The sequence below is a fragment of the Ailuropoda melanoleuca genome, chromosome X (assembly GCF_002007445.2).
Source record: "Ailuropoda melanoleuca isolate Jingjing chromosome X, ASM200744v2, whole genome shotgun sequence".
Taxonomy (NCBI): domain Eukaryota; kingdom Metazoa; phylum Chordata; class Mammalia; order Carnivora; family Ursidae; genus Ailuropoda; species Ailuropoda melanoleuca.
Window position 1 is genome coordinate 64,932,126 of NC_048238.1, and position 18,391 is coordinate 64,950,516.

Below are 18,391 nucleotides of genomic sequence, written 5' to 3' on the forward strand. Positions count from 1 at the left end.
CTATTATTTTTAAACTATCAAACTAGTCAACATGACAGCAGTGGATGAAATATTTGATGAAATCTGGTTATGATTAATCCATGGTCCAAATGATTCTCAGATTAAATGGATCAATTGATAATTGGCTTGTGAATCTATGAACAGTTAATCTGATCTCCCTTATAGCCACTTATATATTACATTGCTTATGTTCCATTGCTTCTGTCTTTTTTAAATAAACAAATATTTTGAAGTTATGAAAACTATTTCATAAGTATTATTATTCATTATATATTATTCCACACATTCCTTACAAACATTACCATGTGGTAGATATCACTAATGAGATAACCTGGCAGCATAATGATATTTAGGAATAAATACTGCAAAATTCTTCATCAATCATACTGCAAGTTCCACAAATTACCCTACCACCCATCAACAATGAGGGTAGCTTAACAATCATTTCACAAAAATGTTTTTCATATAAAACAAATTCTTTACTTATCTTTCTTCCCCAAACTCCCATGTTTTAGAGTCACATTTGACATTCTTATAAAACAAATTTCAATTATACTATCAATACTAATAATGTCCATTTTCAAAACATAAGAATACATGTTTGGTTTCAATCAAGATGATTTTACTAAAGACCTATTGATAATATATCCTTTTACATATGCTATTTTAAGCTTAGTGAAATGTTCAGTGAAACAAAAATAGCCTGGATACTTTGAATCTAGGAGGTGTTTCTCTAATAATAAAATATAAATAATATTACAAAGGTAAAGAGAAACATATTTATCATAATTTTCTTACTGAACTCACTAAAATGTAGATCTACTCTTGACCACAGAAAAAAGTTTCATTCCTTGAACCATGAGAGACTGTGGACTCTGGGAAACAAACTGGGGGCTTCAGAGGGGAGGGGGGGGGAATGGGATAGGCTGGTGATGGGTATTAAGGAGGGCATGTATTGCATGGTGCACTGGGTGTTATACGCCAGTAGTGAATCATGGAACTTTACATCAAAAACTAGGGATGTACTATATGGTGACTAACATAATATAATAAAAAAATTATTATTTAAAAAAAAGAAAAAGAAAAAAGGCTCATTCTTGAATAAGTAATATGGCCTAATTTAATCTTCTTTTATACTGTCAGTCTTCAGATTACTCAGAAACAGAATTAGACTAGTCAATGCATTAAAAGAAAATAGCATCTCTTGTTATTGAAAGTTTTGTTTAGGACCTGTTTTAATGAAATTATAGTAGCTCTGACATTTTTATTTTATTTTATTTTATTATGTAGCAGATATCAGCTAATTTGAATCAAATTCTTTTTTTGGCTCTAAGGAAGAGAAAGTACTCAACTTTCAATTTACAAGTCAACTGGAATCATAGGATCATGTATATCTTGATATGTATTTCTCACTTTATATTTACCACAGCCCTAAAAAGTGAAAGTCTTGGAAATGTAACAGAATGCATGTAGGTACAAAATTTGCTGTGGAAAGTCAATTGAGGCAGCATGAAACAGTTACCTTATAATAACATCTCCATCTTTTTTTATTTGCATTACTTGGAGCAAGGGACTTTTAACCTTTTTTTAGCCTAAATGTGTCTACAGAAGATATCCTCATTTTTCTCCAAGAAATGTATCATTGATAATATGGCTGTAACAAATACATTATCACCCTTTATTTGAAATGCTTCCATTTTTTTATAATGTGAGGTCAAGTAACTGAAAATTTTTGCTCTCACATCATTCATGGGTTAAAAATCATTGAAACTATATGAAACATACATATGATAAGACATCTATTAAAGAGATATTACACTGATATTTAAATATAAATGAGAGTGAATAGCAGGAAGATGGAAGAGTAGGAAGACCTTAAGTTCACCCTGTCCCATGTTTACAACTAGATATCGTTCACATTTGAGTCAATAAACTGGAGACCAATCTGAAGACTGGCAAAACAAACTCAACAACTAAATGGAGAGAAGAAGCCCTATTAGAGAGGTTAGAAAGTCAGAAACAGTGGTAGGGTGCTGCCCATAGTGGGGAGGGAACTGTGAAAAAGGAGAGTAACAGGGACCCTACACAGGGAAAACAAATCCCCCTAATGTCTGGCCTTGAAAACAGAGGGGCTGAATTCCATGACCAGCAGGACTTATAGCCTGGAGCTTTATTATTTATTTATTTATTTATTTATTTATTTATTTATTTAAGAAAGAGAAGAGCCTGAGTGGGGGGTGGGGGGTGCTGCTATGGAGAGGTAGAGGGAGAAGCAGACTCTCTGCTGAACAGGAAGCCAGAAGTGGGGCTTGATCCCAGGACCCTGGGATCATGACCTGAGATAAAGGCAGACACTTAACTGACTGAGCCACCCAGGTGCTCTGGGTGAGTTGGGATAGAGAGTGATAGCTGGGTTCCTGCCCTTAAAGAGAAAACAGACCGGGGAGACAACAGAAAATTCACAGTTCATGCAACACCTAGAGCAAATGGGAGGGATATCTATTTATAAGGATTTTGGAGCCTATTGGGAGATTCTACTGGAACAAATGAGTTGGCAGGGGACATTTTCCTCCCTGGCCACCCAGGATAAACACAAAACCACCTATGGAGGCAGCATGACACTGACACTTACTACCTGACCTAATAGAAATGTGCCCCACCCAGAAGTTCTCCCCCTCCAAGCCTGCTGCCCTTGGCCCTGTACTCACCACAAATTTTTTAAACGCTACATGCCCTACCTGGCCGCTGCCTCTATGTGCCATGCCCCCAACAGCCATAGCAGTGGGCATCTGACCTAGAACTAGTAGCTCAGTGCAAATATTACTAACACTGCTGCCTTGCCTCTAAACCCTACTGTGGTCATGGCCCCACAGAGCCAGGCTGCTTGGGTTTCACTAATACCACAGAGGATAGGCAAAACCCAAAACAGGCAAAGAGTCAGTGAAGAAGTCTGGATTGAAAGGAAAAGTGATTAAGACCAAAAAAAAATGACAATGTAGTAAGACAAAAGCAACACACATGGGAGACACCTTTGAAGTCCCAGGTTCTGGTGAACAGGGGACACTGCACTGAAGGTCCCTATAAGACCTTTTTATAAACCCCCTATTTTCAAGATCAGAAAACATAGTTGACTTTCCTAAGATATGGAAACAGACACAAGGATGTAGACAAAACTAGGAGACAGAAAAATATGTCTCAAATGAAAGAACATGACAAAATCAGAGCAGGGGATCTAAGTCAAAAATAAATAAGTAGTATTCTTGACAGAAAATTTGAAGTAATGATCATAACAATACTCACTGAACTTGAGAAAATGATGAAAGACATCAGTAAGATTGTTGACAAAGACATAAAAAATAGCATACCAGATATGAAGAACTCAATAAATGAAATTTAAAAAATACATTAGACAGAACATAATAGGCAAGAGGAAGCAGAAGAATATATCGGTGACCTGAAGGATAGAGTAATGAAAGCATCAATCTGAGCAGAAGAGAGACAAACGAATCCTGCATAATGAGAATAGACTTAGAGAACTCAGTGACTACCTAGTGTAATGACATTCACATTATAGGGATACCAGAAGGAGAATAGAGAAATAGGGGGTAAGAAAATGTATTTGAAGAAATAATAGCTGAAGACTTCCTGAATCTGGGAAGGAAAACAGATCCAAATTCATAAGGAACAGGGATCCCTCAATAAATTCAACCCAACGAGGTCTACACCAATACACATAGTAATTTAAATGGAAAAAAAATATTGATAAAGAAATAATTTTAAAGGGAGCAAGAGTGAAGACAGTTACATACAGAGGAAAACCCATAAGGATATAAGGGGATTTTTTTCAGCAGTAACATTGCAAACCAGAAGGGAGTGGTATGATATATTTAAGGTGCTATAAGGGGAAAATCTGCAGCCAATAATTCTCTATCCAGCAAGCCTATCATTCAAACTAGGAGAAAGAAAGTTTCCAAGACAAACAAAAACTAAAGGAGTTCATGACCACAAAATCAGCCCTACAAGAAATATTAAAGGAGATGGGGCATCTGGGTGGCTCAGATGGTTAAGCATCTACTTTCAGCTCAGGTCATGATCTCCAGGTCCTGGGATCAAGCCCCATGTCAGACTCCCAGCTCAGTGGGGAGTCTGCTTCTCCCTCTCCCACTGCCTCTCCCCCGGCTTGTGCCCTGTTTCTCTCTCTCTCAAATAAATAAATAAATCTTTTTAAAAAAGTAATACTAAAGGGGATTCTTTGGGAAGAAAAGGCCAAAATTGAGAGTATGAAAAGTAAGAAATAAAAAAGCAAGAAAACATGTATTTATGTAAAAATCAGTGAAGGGATTCATAAAACAAAAAAATGAAAATATGATACCAAATATCTGAAACCTGGAAGGAGAGGAGTAAAGAATGAGTTCAAAATCAAGCGACCATCAGCTTAATAAAGACTGCTATATGCAGAAGGTGTTATATGCAAACTGGTAACCAAAAAATTTTTAAAAACTGTAATAGATATCCAAAAAATAAAGAGTAAGTAATTCAAGTATATCACTAAAGAAAACCAACCAACCATTAAAGAGAGAAAGAGTAGAAATGGTCATAAAAAAAAACACAAAAACAACAACAAAACAAGTAACAATATGACCAAAAATACATATCTATTAATAATTACTTTGAATATAAATGGACTAAAATCTCCAATCAAAAGACATAGGGAGAGAACAAAACTGTAAGTCTACAAATAGAAAAGCAACTACCTTCTGGAAAGTTGGAGATATGGAGAGTTGATTTGGGGGAGATATAACTGGGGTACCATGGAGGGAGCCTTGCTTACAGAGACTACCGCAAAGTATTATAAGCAGCTGAGTGCAAAATTTGAAATTTTAGAAGTCTGCCACCACTAGGGTCGTGCCTGGCTTAAATGTGCTCAAGTGGTGAAGCAGGGTAGACACAAGAGCAGACAGGGTGATCTGAGGATCCCCTGGGTCACAAGAAGAACAAGTGGTGCCAACACGCTGCACTGTTCCTAGGCATAGGAGCAGGGACTCTGGTTGAGGGCAGCCTGAGTGCTGACTCTTTGCTCTGCCTTGCTATAAACTCTGAACCACTGTGCGTTCTGCTTTCCTGGCACTGGCTGACAAACAGCAAAAGCACAGGAGACCCTCCTCCAGAGGATGAGTGTAGGTCTACACCACGGGAGTCCCTGAAATTTGTGGAGTTTTGAAACCCTAGTTATGCACCTGAGATAAAACAGCTCATAGACAGGGTGAAGGCAGGGACTTGATGGAAGCTGGGAACACAAGAGGGGTGAATGATGGCTCTTTCATGAGGACTTCCCGAAGAGCGGGGACTGCTAACTCTCAGCCCCATTGCTAGAGAGCAGGGTGCAGCAATTTTCATCCTGCGCATCAGCACTGAAAGCCCTCAGGAAGCAAAACAGCACCACCTAGTGGAGGCTGGAGCCACTTAAACCAAGCCCTGCCCCCAACCCTGCAGGTACATCTCCACTAAAAAAACTCAGCCGGAGAATAAGCACAGCAGGCCTCTCCCCCAGAAGACCCAGCACAAACACCTCCCCTGCAATAAGTCTACTGATCATAGAATGCTGGAAAGCTATAGCTCTAAGGGAAACAGGATCCAACTTCCTGTTTACTTTCACTTTTTATTTATTATTATTATTACTAATATTATTTAACTTTTTTTCATATTTTAATAACTTAAAATTTATTATTTTAATTATAAATATTTTTATTATTTTATTATTTTATTTTGTTTTATTTATTTTTGGATCTAGGTTCTTTTAAGAAGCAGACCAAAACACACTTAGGATCTAGGTTTGTTTTTTTTTTTTCTTCCCTGGACAAAAATGACAAGATGTGGTAATTCACCCCAGAGAAAGAACAGGAAGTAGAACTCACAATCAGTGATTTGATCAATCAGATATAAGTAAGATGTCTGAACTAAAACATAAAAAAACAATTATAAGGCTACTAGCTGGGCTTGAAAATAAAACACAAAAGACACTAGAGAATCCCTTACTGCAGAGATAAAGAACAGAAATCTAGTCAGGCCAAAATTAAAAATGCTATAAATGAGATGCAAACCAGAATGTATGCCATAAAAATAAGGATGGATGAAGTAGAGGAATGAATCAGCGATTTAGATGATAAAATTATGCAAAATAATGAGGCTGAAAAGAAGAAGAAAAGAAAAGTAATGGATCATAATGGTAGACTTAGGGAACTCAGCAAATTACTAAAATGTAATAACATTCGTATCATAAGAATCCCAGAAGATGAAGAGAGAGAAAAAGGAGCAGAGTTTTATTCAAGCAAATTATAGCTGAAAACACTCCTGTTCTAGGGAAGGACACAGATAGCAAAATCCAAGCAGCACAGAGAACTCCAATAAATTCAACAAAAGCCAACCATCACCAAGACATATCAGTTAAAATCACAAAATGCACAGACAAGGAAAGAATCCTGAAAGCAGCAAGGGAAAAAAAAAAAGTCCTTAACCTACAAGGGAAGATGGATCAGGTTTGCAGCAGAACTCTCTACAGAAACTTAACAGGCCAGAAGACAGTGAATGGGAAAAACATGCAGCCAAGGATACCTTATACAACAAGGCTGTCATTAAGAAGAGAAGGAGAGATAAAGAGTTTCACACACAAATGAAAACAAAAGGAATTAATGATGAGTAAACCAGCCCTGCAAGAAATATTAAAGGGGACTCTTTGAGTGGGAAAAATCGACCAAAAGTAACAAAGACTATAAAGGACCAGACAACATCACCAGAAACACCAAATGCATGGGTAACACGATGGCACTAAATTCATATCTTTCAATAATCACTGAATGTAGATGGATAAATGCTCCAATCAAAAGACATAGGGTAACAAAATGGATAAATAACAACAACAACAACAAAAAACCCATCGATATGCTGCCTACCACAGACTCATTGTAAACTTAAAGACACCTGCAGATTGAAAGTGACGGGATGTAGAACGATTTGTCATGCAAAAAGACATCAAAAGGAAGCCAGAGTGGCCATCCTTATATCAAACAAACTAGATTTTAAACCAAAGTCTTTAACAAGAGATGAAGAAGGGCACTATATCATAATAGAGGGGACTATCCAACAAGAAGATCTAATAATTGTAAATATTTATGCTCCAATCTTGGAAGCACACAAATATAAATAACAATTAATAACAAACATAAACTCACTGATAATAGTGCAATAATAGTAGGGGACTTTAACACTCCACTTACAGCAATGGAAAGATCATCTAAGCAGAAAATCAACAAGGAAACAATGACTTTAAATGACACATAGGATCAGATGGACTTCACAGTTGTATTCAGAACATTTCATCCTAAAGTAGTGGAGAACACATTCCTTTTGGGTGCACATGGAACATTCTCCAGAATATAGCACATACTAGATCACAGATCAGCCCTCGACAAGCACAAAAAGACCAAGATCATATCATGCATACTGTCAGCCCACAATGCTATGAAATGAAGGCAATCACAAGAAAAAAATTGGAACGATGGAAAATACATGGTGGTTAAAAACATCATGCCAGAGGATAAATGGCTTAACCATGAAATTAAAGAAGAAATTTTAAAAGTACACAGAAGCAAATGAATATGAAAACACAATAGTCAAAAAACTTTGGGATGAAGCAAAGGCAGTCCTATAAGAGAACTATATTTCAATACAGGCCTACCTCAAGAACCAAGAAAAGTCTCAAATACACAACCTAAACTTGTACCTAAAGGAGCTAGAAAATAAAAGGCAAATAAAGCCTAAAGCCAGCAGAGAAAGGGAACAAATAAAGATTAGAGCAGAAACAAATGATATAGAAACAAACAAAAAAAGTAGAACAGATCAATGAGAGCTGGTTCTTCAAAAGAATTAATGAAATTGATAAACCTCTAGCCAGACTTATCAAAAACAAGAGAAAGGACCCAAATAGTTAAAATCATGAATCAAAGAGGAGAAATTACAAACAACATTGCAGAAATACAATTATAAGAGAATTCTATGAAAAATTATATGCCAACAAACTGGGAAAGTCTGGAGGAAATGAGTAAATTCCTAGAAACTTACAAATACCAAATCTGAAACATGAAGAAATAGAAAATTTGAACAGACCCATACAAGCAAAGAATTGAATCAGTAATCAAAAATCTCCCGACAAACAAAAGGCCTGGGCCAGATGGCATGCCAGGGGAATTTGACAAAATATTTAAATAAGGGCTAATACCTATTTTTCTCAAATTGTTCCAAAAAATATAACTGGAAGGAAAATATCCAAACTCATTCTATGAAGCCAGAATTACCTTGATTCCAAAGTCAGACAAAGAACCTACTAAAAAGAGACTTATAGGCCAATATCCCTAAAGAACATGGATGCAAAAATTCTCAATAAAACATGAGTATTCAAATCAAAACCACATTGAGATACCACCTTACACCAGTTAGAATGGCAAAAATTGACAAGGCAAGAAACAACAAATGTTGGATAGGATGTCGAGAAAGGGGAACCCTCTTACACTGTTGGTGGGAATGCAAGTTGGTGCACCCGTTTTGGAAAACAGTGTGGAGGTCCCTCAAAAAGTTAAAAATAGAGCTACCCATGACCCAGCAATTGCACTACTGGGTATTTACCCCAAAGACATAGATGTAGTGAAGAGAAGGGCCATATGCACCCCCAATGTTCATAGCAGCATTGTCCACAATAGCTAAACTGTGGAAGGAGCTGAGCTGCCCTTCAACAGAAGAATGGATAAAGAAGAGGTGGTCCATATATACAATGGAATATTACTCAGCCATCAGAAAGAATGATTACCCAACATTTGCATCAACATGGATGGGCCTGGAGGAGATTATGCTAAGTGAAATAAGTCAAGCAGAGAAAGACAATTATACGGTTTCACTCATTTGTTGAACATAAGGAATAGCAGGGAGATCGGTAGAAGAAAGGGAAGACTGAAGGGGGGTAAACAGAAGGGGGAATGAACCATGAGAGACTATGGACTCTGGGAAACAAAGTGAGGGTTTCAGAGGGGAGGGTGATGGGGGATTGGGCTGGGCTGATGATGGGTATTAAGGAGGGCACATATTGCATGGAGCACTGGGGGTTATACGCAAACAATGAATCATGGAACACTACATCAAAAACTAATGATGTACTGTATGGTGAATAACATAACATAATAAAAAAAACACACAAGTAAATCAAATCCAATAGTGCATTAAAACAATTATTTGCCAAGACTCGAAGATGGTGGAGAAGTAGGAGTCCTTAATTCCGTCTGGTCCCAGGAATTCAGATAGATAACTATCAAATCATTCCAAACACCTGCAAACTCAACTGGTGATTGAAGAAAATAATAGCTCCAACTCTAAGAAGAGAAAAGCAACCACTTTCTGCAAGATAGTGCAGAGAAGTGAATCCAAGGCAATATATGGGAAGGTAGACTGTGAAGGGAGGGAGCCTCTGTCAGCTACTGGCAAGTGATATAACAGCAGAGTGGAAAAATAGAACTTTCAGAAGTCTGCTCTGGTGAGGGACATCGCTTAGGCTGCTAAGCAGGGACAGTAGCCCAGCTGAGGCAGTGTTGTCTCAGGATCCTCAGGATCACAAGAAGCCTGGGGGTGCCTGAGTGCAGCAGAGCTCCCAGGCATTAGAGAGGGGAAACTGGCTACAAAGAGTGAGCCCAGGAGTGGGCTCTAAGCTCAGGGTTGTCATAAACCTTGAAACAGCCGCACTCAGAGAGCAGAGGCCCAATAATGAACAGATCCAGCAAGAACCCCCTCCCTTCCCCCAGGAGGAATGATGCAGGAGCATGCCACAGGAATCTGCAGGGTTTGAAGACTCAAAATGGGGCACATGCCTGAGATAGAAATGCTCGATCACAGGCTTGGTGAATATGGAGTGTGGCCAAAGACCAGGGAGACAGGAGTGATTGTTTTTCTCTGATAGCTCACTGAGGAGTGAGGCCCAAGCTTTCAGCTCTGGAGCTGGAGATTGAGAGGCCGCCATTTTCATTCTCATCCTCTAAAGCTGTTATGGAAAGCCTTCAGGGAACAAAAGCCGGTAGAGCAAACCATAGCAGATTACTTAGCCTGGCCCCATGGCAAGGGCGGTACAATTCTGCCTGAGGCAAATACTCTTGAGAATCAACACAACAGCCCCTTGCCCCAGAAGATCTGCAAGAACATCCAGACAAGACCAAGTTTACCAATCAATGAGAATTACAAAACTCCAGCTCTAGGGGAATAGAGCACATAGAACTCAGGCTTTCCCCCCATGATTCTTTAGTCTTTCATTTTAATTTTTTTAATTTTATCTATTTTTTTTCTTTTTTAAAATTTTTTCTTCTTTCCTGTTTCAACCAATTTCTTATTTTATCAACCTTTTTAATTTTTTAAAAATTTTCTTCTTTACAGTTACATTCTATCCCTTCATTGTGTTTAATCTTATTTTTGTGTATATATATATATAGTTTTCTTTCTTTGAAATTTTGGGATGCAGTTTCTTTTAACAGACAAAAATTACCCAAAATCTAGTATATGGCTCTGTTCTACTCACCTGTCTGATATACTCTCTTTTAATTTTGTTGTTGTTGTTTTGTTTTGTTAAAGTATTTAATTTTCATCTTTACAGTTTCATTCTATCCTTTCATCGTATTTAATTTTATTTTTGAACATATATAGGTTTCTCTTTCTTTACAATTTTGGCATCTAATTTTATTTACTTATTTGTCAGAGAGAGAGAGCACAAGCAGGGGTAGCAGCAGCAGAGGGAGAAGCAGGCTTCCCACTGAGCAAGGAGCCTGACACGGGACTTGATCCCAGGACTCTGGGATCATGACCTGAGCTGAAGGCAGACGCCCAACTGACTGAGCCACCCAGGTGTCCCAGACATTATTTCTTTAAATAAACTTTCTTACTCTTTCTCCTTCTCTTCTTCCATAACTGCAATGATGAGTAGATTACTTCCCCTAATAATAAATATCCCATAATTCACATAGTCTTTCTTCACTATCTTCACTATTGTTTATCTTTTTTGCTCCTCTGACTGCATAATATTAAATGACATGTATTTGAATTTATAGAATCTTCTGTTTGGTCAAGTCTGCTCTCTATTGAATTCTCCACTTCAATCATTGTATTCTTCAGCTCTAGAATTTCTGTTTTCTTAATTTCCGTTTCTTTTTTGAACTCATTTTGTTCATACATTGTTTTCCTAAATTCATTTAGTTGTCTATGTGTGTTTTCTTATAGAACATTGAATTTCTTTAAGAGAACTTTTCTGAGTTCTTTATCAGACAGTTCATAGATCCCTATTTATTTAAGAACAATTATTAGCTTCCTTTGGTGGTGTCATTTTGTTTTGTTTTTAGAAGATTTTATTTATTTATTTGAGATAAAGAGAACAAGTGGGGGGGAGGCAGGCAGAGGTAGAGGGAGAAGCAGGCTCCCCAGTGAGCAGAGAGCCCAATGTGGGGCTTGATGCCAGGACCTTGGGATCACGACCTGAGCCAAAGGCAGACATTTAACCGAGCCACCCAGGCACCCCAGGTGTTGTCATGTTTTTATGATTATTCATAATCCTTGCAGACTTGCATTGGTGTCTGTACATTTGGAGAGGTAACCACCTTTCTAATCTCTATAGACTGGCTTTGCCAGGAAAAATACTTTACCAGTCAGCCCTTCAAAAGATTCTTATGGGCCATCTGGTGGTGTTTGTGGGTAGGGTTATTGCTAGAGTCCTCAGCAGGCAGGTTGGTGCCTGGGTTAGCAGGTGGCATGCCTAGTATTTATTTCCACAAGGGCTAATCTGGACTCTGAGCTCATGGGGCAGTCCTGGAGCCTGGGTCTACTATGGTGAGCCTGGCAACTGAGTCTACAGAGGTAGGTATGGGACCTGGGTCTACACAGGTGGGCATGGATCCTGGGTCCATAGGGCCTATTCATGTATTGGGGATCACTGAGATGTGCCTAATGCCTGGGTTATTGAAGGCTGGTCTGTCATTTGGGCATGCAGAGGCAGGCTTGGACCCTGTGTCCATAGGGGCTAACCCAGTGTTAGAGTAGACCTTGAACCTGAGTTCACAGGGACTGGCTTGGCACTAGGGGTGGCCTTAAACTTGGATCCATCAGAATGGGTGTACCCCACTCTGTCAATCATATACACTAGCTCAGGAGGAGCCTAAGGTCACAGGGGCCAGTTTTCCATTACAGTGGGTTGGAAGACTGGCATGTAAGAGTCAGTCTGGAGTATGGATCTGTAGGGGTGGCCTGGAACTAAGGTAACACATGGGAGTCAGCCTGTAGCCCAGAGCTGTGGGTGGGAGTTTGGAGGTCATATCCATGGCAGCCAACCTGATGTAGGGGCAGTCCAGGAGCCTGTAATTATAGAAATTAACCTTGAGGTTCAGCCTGCTGCTGAGGTAAGTTGAAAACCTGGGTCTCCCAGAGTTGGCCTAGAGCAGGGCATTTAAATATAATGTGGTGTTTTGTGCCACAGATGAGGTCACCTAGGGCAGTGACTTCTACTTTTGATCATGAATATAATTAAAAAGCACATTTTACATTGCAACCCAGTGAACATGAATAAGAAAATTGTAATTAAATCTGATATTTACACCTCAATTTCCTTTAAAAATTAGTTAATTTTTTCCAGCAGTTTAGGTTCACATTGAAATTGAGGGGCAGTTTCAGATATTTCCCATATATTTACTGCCCCAATACATGCATAACCTTCCCTATTATCATCATCCCCCACCAAAGTGCATTTGTTGCAGTCAATTAATTTACATTGATATATCATAATCATCCAAAGTCCATAGTTCACATTATAGTTTACTCTTGTTGTAAATCTATTGACTTTGGACAAATGTATAATGAATGACATATATCCATCATTATGACATCACACCGAGTATTTTCACTGCCCTAAAAATCCTCTGTGCTCTACCTATTCATCACTTTCCACACCAAATCTATGACAGTCACTAATCTTTTTACTGTGTACTGTTTTGTCTTTTCCAGAATAAGATATACTTGGAATCATACAGTATGTATCCTTTTTAGATCGACTTCTTACTTACACTTAGTAATGTGCATTTAAATGTCTTTTTATGGTTTGATAGCTCATTTTTTGAAAGCATAATGTGCAAGTATTTATTTTAATTACTCCTATATGAAGGTCCTTATTTTTGGACAACAGCAAGGCATTTTATTACCCACTCTTTCCATTCCTTAAAGACTTCAACAGGTTTTGGTATATTCACATTATCCTCACGATTGCATTTTGTACTGAATCCAAGGGTGTTAGCAGATTCATCATCAACCCACCACACCAGCACTTTGTATCTTTCTATTATATTTAAGCCAATAGCACACCACAACTTGCTTAAACAGATAGGGCAAAGGTTGAGAGGGCACCAATCAGCTTCTTCCAAGTGGTTAGATTTGGGGTGTTGCTCTCCAGGGTATGGTACATGCATTGAAATAATAGCTGTAAGCTCTAAGAACGAATGAAGTAAAATTGGTCCCTTTTAACATATTTATTGACTCATCTGCAAAATTTTTGCTTTTTATCCCTTCGATTTTATGTACTTCTGGATTAAAGGTTCCAGTTCCCATATGGTGAAACTTCCACAAGTTGAATATTTGGTGGATTTAATGAATGTAAGAATAAAATAGTTGCTTGATCACTTTGCATTTCTCATGTTAATAGACCAATAGACAAGATGGCTACGATATTGGTAGGAGTAATTTGCCTGTATACCCATGAGGTGCTACAGTTGCTGCTACATAATGAAGGCAGAGAAAGCTATGTCTGGAACTACACTGAGATACAACTTTACACCCATTAAGAAGGATATTATTTTTAAAAATAACATTAACAAGTGTTGGCAAGAATATAAAGACATTTCAATCCTTGTGCATTGCTTCTAGGGATATAAAGTGGTACAGCAACTATAGGAAACATTAAGGTGGTTATTCAAAAAACTTAAACATAGAACCCAGTAATTCCACTTCTGAGTATATAACAAAAACATTAAAAGCAAAACTCATAATAATAAAAAAAAGAAGTTCTCTGTCAAACATAAAAAAAGACTCTCTTCCTTTGCCCCTCCCTCCACTAAAAGAAATCAATAAATCTTTTTAAAAAATAAATAAAACATAATTGTTCTTATTCCTTTAAAAAAAGAAAGGAAAAACTCAAAATATTTGTTCACCAAATTTTACAGAAGCATTTTCACAATAGTCAATCAATCCAAATTTCCACTTATACATAAATGAATAAATTAAAATGTGATATACACATACAATGGAATTCTATTCAAACTTAAAAATGAATGTGATACTGATATATGCTACAATATGATTTTACCTTGAAGGCATTATGCTACGTGAATGAAGCCAGAGACAAAAGAACAAATATTGTACAATTTCATTTATATTAGGTGTCTAGAGTAGTTAAAATCATAAAGACACAGGGTGCCTGGGTGGCTCAGTCAGTTAAGGGTCTTCTTGGGCTCAGGTCATGATCTTAGGGTCCTGGGATTGAGCCCCACATGGGGATCCTTGCTCAGTGGGGAGCCTGCTTCTCCCTCTCCTTCTTCCTCTGCTGCTCCCCCTGCTTGTGCGCTCTCACTCTATCTCATAAATAAATAAATAAATAAATAAATAAATAAATAAATAAATAAATCTTTCCCAAAAAATCATAAAAACAGAATGTAAAATGGTGATTGCTAATGACTATGGGATGGTGGAGAATGGGGAGTTATTGTTTAATGAGTATACAGTTTCTGTTTGGAAAGAGGATAAAGTCCTTGAGATGAATGGTGGGATGGTTGCATAACAGTGTGAGTGTATTTCATGCCACTGAACTGTACATTTAAAAACGAATAAAATGGTAAATTTTGTGTTTTATATATTACCACAATTCAAAAAGAAAAAAAAGTAAGACAACCAACTACTACAACATTTCAGTCATAGACGTCTGGGTCACCTCAATAAGCAATAAATTTAGACTAGCTAAATTTTTGGCCTATGATGAGGGAAAACTACAAGGAAATATCATGTTAACCCAGGTTAGAATTTAGCTCCTCTGACTTATACATACTTCTATTATCACAAAATATGGCATTGAAAATGTGGTATCTTGGTTGATGTTGAGTTGTTTTAAATCAGATATATTATAAAATAGGATGATGGGAGTAATAAGAGGTCTCACTTAACAACTTTACCTTTTACATGTCAACTATTACCTGAGTATATTGTTTAAGTTACACAAAAATAAGTTCTAGAGATTTCCTATACAACATTGTGCCTATAATTATGAATACTGTATTGTGCACTTAAAAATGCATCAAGATGCTAGATCTCATGTAATGTGTTCTTGCCACAATAAAAAATATGTATATCACTTTCACGTGAAACTACCCTGACATTATACTCAAATACTTATATTTGAGTATATTGACTTGTGCTGTCATTTATTTACAAAATATCCAGACTCTAAATTTAAACAATTTTTTCATGGGGAAGACTACAGGTATTATTAAAAAGAAAATATATTTAAGTGTTTCATATAGACATCTTAAAGTGGTTTTAAAGACCTCATAAAATTGGCATTGCTCTCTGAAAAAGCAGGGAAATGATATGTGATTTTAGAAAATATTAAAATACTTAGGTGCACTAGTAATATCTAAAAATTCTTAAAAGCCAAGTCCATCATTTCAATTAAAATAATTCCCTACTGAGACCCCACTATATTTCATGAAGAAGGGAGGAAGACACTGTTAGACAACAAGTGTTCCATGATTTATGGCAAAAAAAAATTCAGCAGATAACATATATGACTTTCAAAAAGACATTTCCAATCATACTCATTTCATAATTTATCTAGGCTATAACAACAAACTGAGCAGCATAGCTGAAGAAAATACATCATGCAAATTGTAGCATAGAAATGTAACTGTTGAAGAATTTATCAAAACTTTGGATACTTTTGAGTTTATTAAGGATTTTATTTAGAATGACATTACATATGTCAAAGGATGAGGCTACTGAGGCAACCTGGCACAAGATTGATTTTATTGTTCATATCCATGTTTTAAAGCCCAGTTTAAATTGGGGAAATTATTTTATTTATGGACAAGTTTTAGATGTCAAAAGTTGAGTGCTCATTTTCACAGTGCATTGGACATTGCCTTTAGTAGGGTAAAAATTATTCTGGCCAGGGTAATAAACTTTATATCTTTGCCAAATAACATGTGATAGGGGAGAAAGGTTCTTTCCTTTCCATCTGGAGGTAGCCATCAGCTCAAAGGTAAGCCAAAACGGGCACTTACAAGTACATACAGGAGCTATGGAGGAAGAAGCAGTTCAACAAAATGCACTTTCTTCTCAGGGTACACTGCGGGCAGTACTACCAGCTCTTTGCATTCCACAGGGCTCCCTGCCCAACTCTTCCCAAAAAAGCATGTGTACTGTGGTACAGGGCCAAGCAACGCTATGCCATATATAGGATTCATGTGCTATGGTGGTCACAAACGCCCAGTTCCTAAGGGTGCAACCTACCTCAAGCTTGTCTGTCCATCATGGTGTTAACCAGCTAGAGTTTGCCTGAAGCCTTCAGGCTGTTGTAGAGGAATGAGCTGGACACCATGGTGGGGCTCTGAGTATACTGAATTCTTACTGAGTTGGCAAAGATTCCATGTACAAATTTTCTGAAGTTATCTTTTTTGATCCATTCTATAAAGCTATCAGAGGTTATCCTCACACCCAGTGGATCACCAAACCAGTCCAGACACTGGGAGATGGGAGGGCTGACATCTGCAGGCCACAAGAGATGTGGCCTTGTAAAGGGTCACAAATTCCACCACACTATTGGTGGTTCTTGCTATGCCATAGAGAAGACACATACTCTATAGCTCTGCCGTTATCACTAATATAATTAATGTTTTTAAAATTCTTACCTAATAAAAATTCAGGAGAGGCATGACTGCTTGAAAGTGTTCTTTAATTTGTCTGTTAAAATTAGTTATCTGCAGGGGTGCCTGGGTAGCTCAGTTGGTTAAGCACCTAGTACAGAATTCAGCTCAGGTCTTGACCTCAGGGTTGTGAGTTCAAGCCCTGTATTGGGTTCCAGCCTGTGCATGGAGACTACCTTAAAAAAAATAAAAATAAAAATCAGTTGTCTGCAGATTGTTCCATGAATGCAATGTCAGATTATGGAAGTTGAAGTGCAATAATGTTTGAAGATTCTAAGTGATGGTGTATCTTGGTTTTTTTTCTTTTCTTTTCTTTTCTTTTCTTTTCTTTTCTTTTCTTTTCTTTTTTCTTTCTTTTCTTTTCTTTCTTTTCTTTTTTTTTTTTTGCATTATGTTCAGTTAGCCAACATACAGTACATACTAAGTTTTTGTTCTAGTGTTCAATGATTCATTAGTTGCTCATAACACCCAGTGCTCATCCCAGCATGTGTCTCCTTAATACCCACCACCTGGTCACCACATCCCCCAGCCCCTCCCTTCTTTAACCCTCAGTTTGTTTCCTGGAGCCCAGAGTCTCTCAGGATTTGTCTCCCTCTCTGATTTCTTCCCACTCAGTTTTCCCTCCCTTCCCCTGTGGTCCTCTGCTCTATTCCTTATATTCCACATATGAGTGAAAGCATATGGTAGTTGTCTTTCTCTTCTTGGCTTCTTTTACTTAGCATAATCCCCTCTAGTTCCATCCATGTTGATGCAAATGGTGGGTATTCATCCTTCCTGATGGCTGAAGAATATTCCATTGTATATATGAACCACATCTTCTTTATCCATTCATCTGTTGAAGGGCATCTCAGCTACTTCCACAGTTTGGCTATTGTGGACTTTGCTGCTATGAACATTGGGGTGCATGTACCCCTTCTTTTCACTAAATCTGTATATTTGGGGTAGATACCTAGTAGTGCAATCACTGGGTTGTACAGTAGCTCTATTTTTAACATCTGAGGAACCTCCATACTGTTTTCCAGAGTGGCTGTACCAACTTGCATTCCTACCAAGAGTGCAAGAGTGTTCCCCCTTCACCACAACCTTGCCAACACTTGTTGTTTCCTGTCTTGTTAATTTTGGCCATTCTAGCTGGTGTAAGGTGGTATCTCATTGGGGTTTTGATTTGTATTTCTCTGATAGCTAGTGATATTGAACATTTTTCATGTGTCTGTTAGCCATTGGTATGTCTTCTTTGGAGAAGTATCTGTTCATGTCTTCTGCCCATTTTTTGACTGGATTATTTGCTTTTTGGGTATTGAGTTTGAGAAGTTCTTTATAGATCTTGGATACCAGCCTTTATCTATAATGTCATTTGCAAA

At 37.7% G+C, this 18,391-nt stretch overlaps 1 pseudogene; it reads left to right on the forward strand.

Annotated features, from left to right (window-relative positions):
* Positions 1 to 16,970, forward strand: part of LOC100482642 — a 50,751-nt pseudogene extending 33,781 nt beyond the window's left edge.
* Positions 16,971 to 18,391: the final 1,421 nt, after the last annotated feature.